Below are 10,636 nucleotides of genomic sequence, written 5' to 3'. Positions count from 1 at the left end.
CGCCCGGCTCGCCGCTCCAATCGGAGGGCCGGAGGGCGGAGCTTCTGCTCTCGAGAACGAACGACCCGATCATTGGCGGCGGAGGCGCCGTGATTTCGTCAGCTCATCGGAGAGCTGGCCGCGACCACAGTTCTACAGCGATTCCAGGCACTCTGTTTCTATTACTGTTTATTACCATTGGATGCGAAAACGCGCAGGAGGCACGAAAAGCCCACTGAGCTACCCGCATGGCCACTGTGCAGGCGGCGTCCACGGCCGCGAAGTGGCCCAGGCCGGCGCAGGTAGCTCGAGTTATAGCTTTTTACCGCTGCACGAAATTGTCCCCAAGTACCGACCATGGTGGCTTAAATGAGAAAGGAGTTTATGATGCGATGGCGTGTTGCATTAAAAATTGTCATCTGCACCGCTTACGAGAGCGGCACTCGAATATCCGCAGCAGTGCTAAGCCGAACACATCTGTAGGCAGACCTGTAGGCAGGCCGGCCGGCTGCTCCCAGCGCGCGTCTTGCCACCTACCGTCTCGAGCGTCGCGCGTCCTTCTTTAGCGGCGGTAGAATTTGCACTCGCAGCGCCTGCGTCACATCCATGGTCGCTTTTTAATTAAGCGCCTCACGAAATCAGTACGTGGGGGCATTCGCAGAAACTGCCGTCGATGCGGATTCGACAGTGCTACGGCGGCTCTGCTCTATGATATCCCCCCGACGGTCACGTGGTCCGCGTTGTTCACAAAAAATCAACAAAATCCATCGTTTCGCGTCACTCGCTGAAACCAAAACTGCGACTGGCCGCATTGAAAATGCCACTAAATAAACAACCGTGGCACGCTTAAGCAAATGAGGTTTCTACAAGCTATAAGTAGGTCACTAACTACTTGTCGCAACAAAAAAAAATCAAGATGCAAAATTTTTGTGTCACTGCCCCTTTAACACTTTTTTGATGCGTTGACCTCGAGAATCGGTGAGGCAAGAACCTCAGAGTTAAATAGGTGCATTGGGGTCACCTGCTGCTATGTAAAAAAAAGTTGTTTCTCTATGAGAGTTTCCAAATCAGAGCTCGACAGTCGGTAATCAGAACGAAGGTAGAGGGTGCATTCCATCGATAACCCAAGAAACCTCAATTTAGGCCCACTAAGCATCCCTCATATTGGCACCCCTAATTTAGGCACTGCAAAATGTATTACGTGCGAAAATCAATGGTTGAACTGTGGAACAGATATTGCGGTATTGCGTACACTGCCATGGTGTATTTGTAATAATTTGTAGTGTGTTTTAGTAGACTTTTACAGGGTACTCTTTCTCCGTCACCTCTAGGATGAGGATTGTGTGAAACGAGTTGTTTAAGAGCTGCTGTATAGGTAGGTGCCTCGAACTTTCTGGAGGTCGGACCACCTTCTTGCAACATAATCTCCCGGTACTTCTCCAGCGGCATCACGACTGCCCTGGTAATGGTTGTCTTCCTGTTGAAGTATTTGTCATCGTTTGGGGCAGCGTAAAATGCGGATACCGCTGTTCCCCCTCCTAATCATCGGCACTTTGCCGTGGGCTACACCTTATAGCTCTTTAAACCAACTGCTCCGACACCATTGGCGGGAACTCATTGCAAATTAAAATAGAAGTGAAAATGTCGCCTGGAACGCAGAATGCTTGTTTTATACCACCAATTGTGGTGGATACTGTGACGCAACCTCTTTTGTACCGCCTTCGAAGGCACCATTTGAAAGTTGTGATTTTTTGTTGTGTATGGTCGGTTTTGTAGTGATTTATTTCTACCAGTTTTTACACTGCCTAAAACATCTGGTGTATATAATTACATTTCAAATTTGAAGAACTGATGTATTCTGCAGGCCCACCTTATTTGCTAACAACCATCCAGATTTAGAGTTCTTAGGGTTGCATGCTGTGATAGAACACGAAGAACCCTGTTCCAAGCCGAGCCTAATAAAATGCTCTTTTTTCAGCAAAATCACTTCGCTTGGTTACACGAGCTTCTGCTACACCTTGTGGTCACATTCAGTGCATTTCTATGGTTTTTTGTCCCCCCCTTGCCACTTAGCCATACTGTGTGAAATAGAGACCAAATTTATTGGTAACGTTGGAAACACCAGCTTTCAAATTATTATCAAGCTTGGTCACAACCATTACTGACGTCGGAAACTGAGAGCTCAGAGTACAGCCTTGCTGAGACTTACGTCCGACCCGTGGACCGCTCACTGTCACCCAATGTTTATATTTGCGGGCAATATTTAGGTACAGGTTGAGGGACGTAAACAAGTTCATTTAGGTTACAGATAAAATCTGTTTTGTATGATGTTGTTTTGCTTCCATTTTATTATATATGAACAGTAGGCCAATCTAGCTCTCGTGAGGGAGTGCGTGAGCGGCAATGGTCAGCGGGGTCAGGCCACACCCCAAACCTCATTCTGCAATTCCATCAATGCACCGATTTTTTTTCTTACATCCGATAGGAATTGTCAGGCACCGGGATTCGAACTGTGGTCCTTTGGCACAGGAGGACGATGCGGTATTTCTACGCCACCGCTGCACACCCTGGTGTAGTAACCGCCACAACCTTTCTTGAATTCGGCATTTAACCCACGGCCCTTTGTCTCCAGTGCATGCGAAGCAACTGACCACGGCGACGGTCAGATCGGTGACGCAGCAGAGGGTGCTAAGAAGCTCTGGAGGCGGACAGGCCGCCATTTGAATTTGAACCTCGCAACTTTTACGCGGAACCTTATCTAGCGAGGCTCGTCTATAGGTGTTCGGAGAATTCAAGGGTATTAAATTCTATGTCATAGGGCTTACTGAGGTTAGGAGGACAGGTGAAGCCTTTAGAGTGCTGAAAAATGCACACGTGCTATGTTACCATGGTCTAGTCGACAGAAGAGAACTGCGAGGGGGATTTCTAGCCTATCAAAGCATAGCTGGCCACAGAAGAATAGTATAGCATTAACGAAAGCGTAGCAGTTCTTGTAATTATTCTGAATAAGAGGTACAAACTCAAGGTGGTGACATGTCACCACAATTTGGTGGGCACTTGTAAAAATCGGTTCTACATTTGCTGTTTCAATAGTAACTGTGACTTTGAACCAAACCTAACGATATCGAATGTTTTGAAAATAACGTAACATTGATAATTAACTGTCGAAACTTATCAGCTTTGCGTAAGAAGGTTGCCGAACGGATAACAAACCGAAACGCATACGGAAAGACATATAAAGTTTCCTACACAGTCAGAAGACTCCTACTTGGCCCAAAGCCGCCCGAACGCTTTACTGCGCTCAACCAGAACGCTGCCAAAAAGTCAATTACAAACGAACAGATCCCACTGAAAAAAAATTTTTAACATCAATATTTTTTTAGAAACAATACACAGGAGCTACTCTTTCAATAATGGAAACTAAAAGAAAAGGAGTATAGCAAGCCCCCAGTGAGCGCACCAGAAGACACACTCGAAGAATAAGCTATTCCTTTCCCACTACCCTTGTCTAGGCATGTGCAGTTTTTCCCAACACAGGAACACATTCATACAGGAAAACTATATGCAGAAAAAACTCTCTGTGACACGAAAAATCAAAATCGACATGCCTCTGTACTCCGAAAATCCTCCTTTGTTATAAAGATTTATTTTTTGGAGCCTAAACGTAATTTTTGATGGCATACTGACTAGCTGGCAACGACACATTATTCAGAACATAGTAGTAGTTTTTGAAGCATTGTTGTAAAATTCGACACTTTGATATTTAAACCCACAAAATTCACTACTCTAAAATCACACTCCTTGATTCCTGTTATTATCACGTTTAAAAACAATGCTTTCCAGGAAGCAGGCTGCAATTTTTAGGGTGGTGCAATGTGAGTTAAACTTGACGTATACACATCTAAAAGCAAATGAAAAGACCACGAGTATTCCGTCTCACCTTTCGAGAGACGTGAAAAAGCACATGAATGACTTGAAAAACACCGGGGTTGAGGATATAGCATTAGGGTGCGGTTTAAAAGGGGTACATATTCATAATAAATTCCTAAATCCATATTCCAAACCTTTGACGTTCCTTGGTGTTCAAAGCCCCATTTGCTGCATTCATCGTATAGACAATAAGCCGAACAAGTTCGTAAAGCATACTATGGAATGCAAAACCCGACGTACAGCTCCGTATCAGGAACTTTAGTGTTGTTTGACTGGCTGACCCATACACGGCTCTGCCATCGTCTAATCGACCAAGGCGGTGCAGAAGTGCACAGGAAGTTCTTTGCCTGGACCATATCATTTATGGAGATGATGTTCAAAATGTTTATTCCTTTTTGTATTTATGTAAAAGTGCTTTCATGCGTGCAATGAAGGTGTGTTTTTATCAAAGAGGGCACCTATAAGCCTCTGCTCTTTTTTCGAAGTATTCGATACACCAGTAAGCGTAATCTCATGTTCCGCCTAAATCCCAAACTCTTAGGTGAACACATCGCATATTCTACTTTTTTGGCATTTATTTAAAAACTCAAAGTGTCTGCCAAGACCGTAAGTTTGTTTACAGCGAGCTGAACGTGGCTATCGGAAACGGGTAGATTAGAGGTTTTCAAAGGGTGTTCAACCTCGTTTGCATAGATGAAACAAAAAACGTGTGTTGTCAATGCATTTTCATTTCATTTCATTTTTATTTCCTTAAGGACCCCACTGGGGGGTATTACATAAGGGGTGGTTACACAGGAAAAGAAAACATTTTAACACATTATTTTCGCAGCACAGGTGATTTGTAACATTTGCAATGAAGAATGATGGGCAGGTGGTTGAAACAATGAAGCTGGGAAGGTCGTTCCAATCTTTGACGGTGCGGGGAAAAAAAGAAGCGGAAAAAGTGAAAGTTCTGTTGCGATAACGGGACACTTGAAGTGGATGGCTTGTGCGGTGTGAAATATATGTCGGGGGGAGGATGTAAGGAGCTGCAGTGAGGGAAGAATAAAAACATTTATGAAAGAGGGAAAGGGGGGCGATACGACGGCGAACAGAGAGGGGTGATAAACCGGATTGTGCTTTCAAGGATGAAACGCTGATGTCGTACGAGTACTGCGAATGAATGAAGCGAACGGCGCGATTGTGAACAGATTCCAGGTCGTTAATGAGGTATGTTAGGGGCGGGTTCCATATGGGGGAGGCATATTCGAGTGTTGATCTGATGAGGGACTGATATGCCAGCAACTTCACATGTTTTGGTGCATGACGTAGGTGACGCTTCAAGAAGCCCAGAGTTTTATTTGCCGATGAAATGACGTTAGTAATATGCGCATTCCAAGTAAGATCGCAATGCAATGTGACACCAAGATACTTGAAGGATGGTGGCGACTGTACTGGGACGTTGGGAATATGATAAGAAAAACTTAAAGGATTTTTACGGCGGGAAAACGTAACAAAAAAGTGTGCATTTGTTAGGGTTAAGAGACAAAAGCCAATTATCGCACCATTCTTGAATGTGGTTAAGATCTTTCTGGAGAAGAGTTTGGCCGTGAGTGTTAGTTACTGTCCGATAGATTGCACAGTCATCTGCAAACGTGCGGATTTTGCAGGATACGCTGAGGGGTAGGTCGTTACTATATATTAGAAACAGGAGGGGGCCAAGAACTGAACCTTGAGGTACACTTGATGTTACTTTGAGAAACGCGGAAGATTTATTATTGACATGCACGAACTGAGAATGGTTAGTTAGCAGTCCTTTGATCCAATTTAGTACACTTGGGTTTATGTTTAACTGGGATAGTTTTAGCATTAGTCTTTGGTGGGGTACTGTGTCGAATGCCTTTGCGTAGTCAAGAAAGATTGCGTCAGTTTGTAAGTTGTTGTCAATGTTGGCATGCAAATCGTGTAGAAATATTGCTAGTTGTGTTTCGCAGGAGAATCCTTTCCTAAAACCATGCTGGCTGGGGTGAAAAAAGTTGTTAGAATCTAGAAAGTTTACAATCTGAGAGTAGATGACTTGTTCCATGATTTTGCACGGGACGCTTGTTAAAGAAATAGGACGGTAGTTCAATGGACAGTTCTTATCATCTGATTTGTAGATGGGAACGACCTTGCCCATGTTCCAGTCATCTGGAAGAATGCCTGTGGAGAGCGACTGCACATACATAAAGCACAGAAAAAATTGACCCGCATTTCCCCGAGAGGAAGAATGGGAAAGTGCGAATGCAACGAGTTGAATTTGCGCGGTTCGGTAATGTTCGCGAAAGAGAGATCACACACACACACACACACACACAACTACAAAGAAAGAAAGATGCATTTATTCACAGACACCTATTTGTGTTGTCGTTGTACTTGATTGCTAGAGCGGATCTCAGCTTTGAAATTTCGTGTCAGTACTCCTTTAGGCTGGTACATTAGCCCTTCTCACGCCCGATTCCTGGCCAATCCCCCACGTGGGTATGTGCCAGGCACAGACACCTATTTGTGTTGTCGTTGTACGTGATTGCTAGAGCGGATCTCAGCTTTGAAATTTCGTGTCAGTACTCCTTTAAGCGGGTGCATTAGCCCTTCTCAGGCCCGATTCATGGCCAATCCCCCACGTGGGTATGTGCCATGTCAGCGGCCAGGCAGCGCGCGCCCATCTCCCCCCGTTGCCAAGGAAGACGAGGAGCGCGCGCACCCGCAGCTGTTGCTATGCGGACGGCGGCGGAATGCGGACGGCGGCGGACGCTTCAGGCTCGCTTAAGAAGTGCATTCGCACTTAAAATGGGGCGATGGTTTCATGGATGTTTTTTAACACTTTTGAATTAATATCGTCGATGCCACCTGATGAGGACAGTTTCATGTTTAAAATAACAAATGAAATACCATCTCGAAAAAACAATTGAACACATACAGGATGTCATCAGCACCGGGGCAGGAGGGGAAGGTGCGCTAGATTCGTTAGTAAATACAGATGAAAACGCGGCGTTAAAAACATCAGCGCATTGATTATCTGAAAGAACATAACCGGAGTCAATAATAAGGTGGATGGTGCTGGTAGACCGAGGGTTCACGATTTGCCAGAATTTTCGTGTGTCATCGGTTAGCAGGAATGGTAAATCATTGTTCAAAAACGTATATTTGCGTTAGTAATAGCGGTGGTATATTCTTTTTCGGCTGTGTGGTATTTCGCCCAAGCGTCAGGCGTTTCTTTTGCTTTTGCTGTGCGAAAAAGGCGCTTTTTTCTATTCGCTAGTCTCTTTAGTTTGTTTGTAATCCACGGTTTCTGCGGCGTGCTACGGAATGATTTTGTGGGATAAATTTGCCAGTTAGTTCATTCATCTTTCTTTTAAAGATCCCCCAGTGATCGTTCACAGATCGAGAATGAAAGCCATGTTCGAAGACTTGAAAGAAGTTTTCGAGCTCGTTGTTTATGACCTCATAGTTACCTTTATCGTATAAGGTAATTGTTTTCTTGAGTTTGCCACGCCGCTCAAGAGGGAAGGCAAAGGCAAAGCCTCTTCATCTTAACCGTAAAAACTCTGCAGCTTAAAACTGCACCTTTTGAGACACTTTTGTTTTGCTTGTGCCCTAGAAAGAAATGAAGAAACGTTACCACGAGGTCTTCTTTCGCATATGTAACTGGCGATCATCTTCAATCTGTTACCTCATAGGTCATACAGTTTACGATCACCGATAGGCAAGGATTTCCTATCTCCACGTGCTCCCTTCTTGGTGTGCCATTCACTATCGGGAGACAATGACGGCATCACCATCGCCAACAGTGTCCTTCTCCACGTGCTCCCTTCTTGGTATGTCATTCACGATTGGGAGAAAATGACGGCATCACCATCGCCAACAGTGTCCTTCAACAGTCAGCTAAAACGATGCACCATTTTCTAGTGGAACTCTCGTGGTCTGAGGTCTAAACTCGGTGATCTACGTCAGGCTCTTCATACATACCGATTCCAATTCATTGTCATTTAAGAGTCACGGGGAGATCCCAATTTTTGCTTGAGTGGTTACCATTTCATCAACAAAAAGAGTAAGCGGTACATGCCAGCTTCTTATCGGGCTTCGTACTGACGTTCCGGTGGTTGACATTCTAGTCTCACCCAACGAAACAAGCGAGTACATTTGCGCAACCACACTTCACATTCACTTTCACATTCATCTCAGCATACTTAAAACCCAACAGCAAGTTTGATGAGACCAGGCAAGACAACCTCATCACGTCGACTGCCATGCGGCAAATTATCTGTGGAGACTTTAATCCTCATAATGAACTTTGGGGCCGACTTCCTAATAAGACATAGAATTGAACACCTAAGTCATGGCAGCTTTACCTTCCCCAAATTCCTGAAAACAACAACCTGTATCGATCTATTATTCGTCACCGCTGGTTTTTCGGCAAAATTCACGGGGTGCAAAGACTTAGAGACAAGAGGAAGTGAATACTAACCAATTTTGATATCAGCTCCTGACTCGCCCTCACAGAATTACACTGAACAGGTTGCGTGCACGGATTTGAGAGCCTTCGTGGAATCCATACGCATCTGCATTGCAGCAGTGACTCGAGATGGCGAAATTATCCAGGTGATATTTTGCTGTTTTCAGAATTCCACATGCCTAAGAACGAAACGCTGGAATCAACCCAATAATGACGCCAGCTACAATGATTGTGTGCCGTTCGTCGCCGCGCGGAGAAAGAAGCCCTCCGTACAAAATGTCTAGAAGATTTACGAGCTTCTCGGAGGGCTCAAGGACACGTAAGGCGTCGCCTATACAAGCTCAGCGACAATGGTAGAGGAACTTTTGTGCCATGTTAAATACTCGCACACCAATGATGACGCGCATCTGGCTTGTTGTAAAAGGGCAACGCACGCAACATAAGCAGCTACGCCTTTTCAATGCCCTCTCACTGCAAGAGCACTCCTCTTTGAAAGTGGTCGCAGATGAATATTGCAAGATCCTCTCCTCATGAAAGCTGAGTACACTTGCACCTCTTCAGCCTCCCGAATCAGCTGTTCTAGGACTGGACCTGCCTTTTACATTACAGGAACTGACAGCACTAATCTCCGATGCAAAAACCAAGTCGTGCCCAGGTCGATATAGAGTTAGTTACGCCACTTTTATGCACTTGCCTTACAATGCCCTGCTTCGTCTCTTACAATTTTACAATTCCTCTTGGGTGAGTGGTTTCTCTAATTGGAAACTTGTGCAAATTTGTCCTATTCCAAAGCTTACCTGGCCGCCCACGTGTTATTCTACTCTTCGTCCTATAGCTCTGTTGAACAGTATTTGAAAAGTGAGGGAGAAGATGGTGCATAAAAGAATGTATGGTTTCTCAAACGTAGGCGCCTTTTCCCGCACGAGATTCATGAATTCGTGAGGCACAGATCGCACATTGACAATATAATTACCCTTATCTCCTCAGTTGAGCAGCAATTGAATTCTAGCCACCTACCAATCGCTATTTTCAAAGACATAAAAGCTGCTTATGACTCTGTCAAACACACAACCATTCTTACTGCTCTTGGACTACATGGCTTTTGAGGAAGACTCTACGCTTGGACAGAGGATTATCTTGTTGGACGTCAGCTTTTCATGCCCACTTCGGGCGGTGACACACCACGTTTCCCCGTCGAAAAAGGCGTTCCCCAAGGAGGCGTTTTAGGTCCACTGATCTTTAATTTCACTCTCATACATCTCAAACAGTGCCTACCTGGGAGAGTTTACATCACGATTTACGCATGCGACATTTGTAGCTGGTACGCAGCGCGCTCCTTACGCACCACTCAGTAACATCTTTAGAAGGCCCTCTTCTCCATTTTATCCTACCTTGCTGCTCGTGGACTTCACCTCTCGCAGGAGAAAAGCGTAGCAACTGCGTTTACTAGGAAGCGCATCGATCGGTACCCAAATCTGCTGAGTGGGCGAGTCTTCCCATACGCCCAGACCCACAGGCATCTTGGTGTAATCATCGACCGTAATCTCTCCTTGTCTCCCGAGATAAAAAAAGAGTGGAAGGTCTGCACGCCTAAAATGTGAGCAGCAAGTAGACGAAAGTTTGAAAAAAGAATTAGTTTGTTTAAGCCTAAATACCGCACGTCTGTCGAAGTCTCCAGAAAATTTTTTGCCTTCCTCTTGGGATACTCTTTTTGAAGAATGTATGCCAGCAGTCGGTTACACAGATAAACAGGCATAGCTCTCACCGACACTCCTCCTCCAACCGCTAAATCACTTTGATGGCGTGTGGGTGGCCCCTTTTATTCTTACGTTCTTTTGAAATGTGCTTAAGAAGCGTTGGCAGTAGAATCCCGGGATAGCCATTTTTCCCGCAAGGCGCAGCAAGTACCAGGCAGCGATGAAGGCAGGAAACAGGAAGACGAGAAATAAAATATATTTTCAGTCGCTCATGCATACAGATTCTAACAAAATAATTGCATGACAGTAACTAACCGGGAGCTGTTTTGGCTCTTTTATGAGTTATGAACACTTCTGCAAAGCTCTATTAAGTTCAAATGTGCTCAAGTTACCCACAAAATACATACGTATGCATGAGTGCGGATGTATGTATGTATATGTATGTATGTATGTATGTATGTATGTATGTATGTATGTATGTATGTATGTATGTATGTATGTATGTATGTATGTATGTATGTATGTATGTACGTGTACCTACGTATGTACTTACATG

This window comes from Haemaphysalis longicornis, unplaced genomic scaffold (genome assembly GCF_048455015.1).
Source record: "Haemaphysalis longicornis isolate Haplotype H1 unplaced genomic scaffold, Haemaphysalis longicornis Haplotype H1 scaffold_7, whole genome shotgun sequence".
In the NCBI taxonomy this organism is placed as follows: Eukaryota; Metazoa; Arthropoda; class Arachnida; order Ixodida; family Ixodidae; genus Haemaphysalis; species Haemaphysalis longicornis.
The sequence above is the reverse complement of the archived record's forward strand: the minus strand, read 5'-3'. Positions refer to the sequence as shown.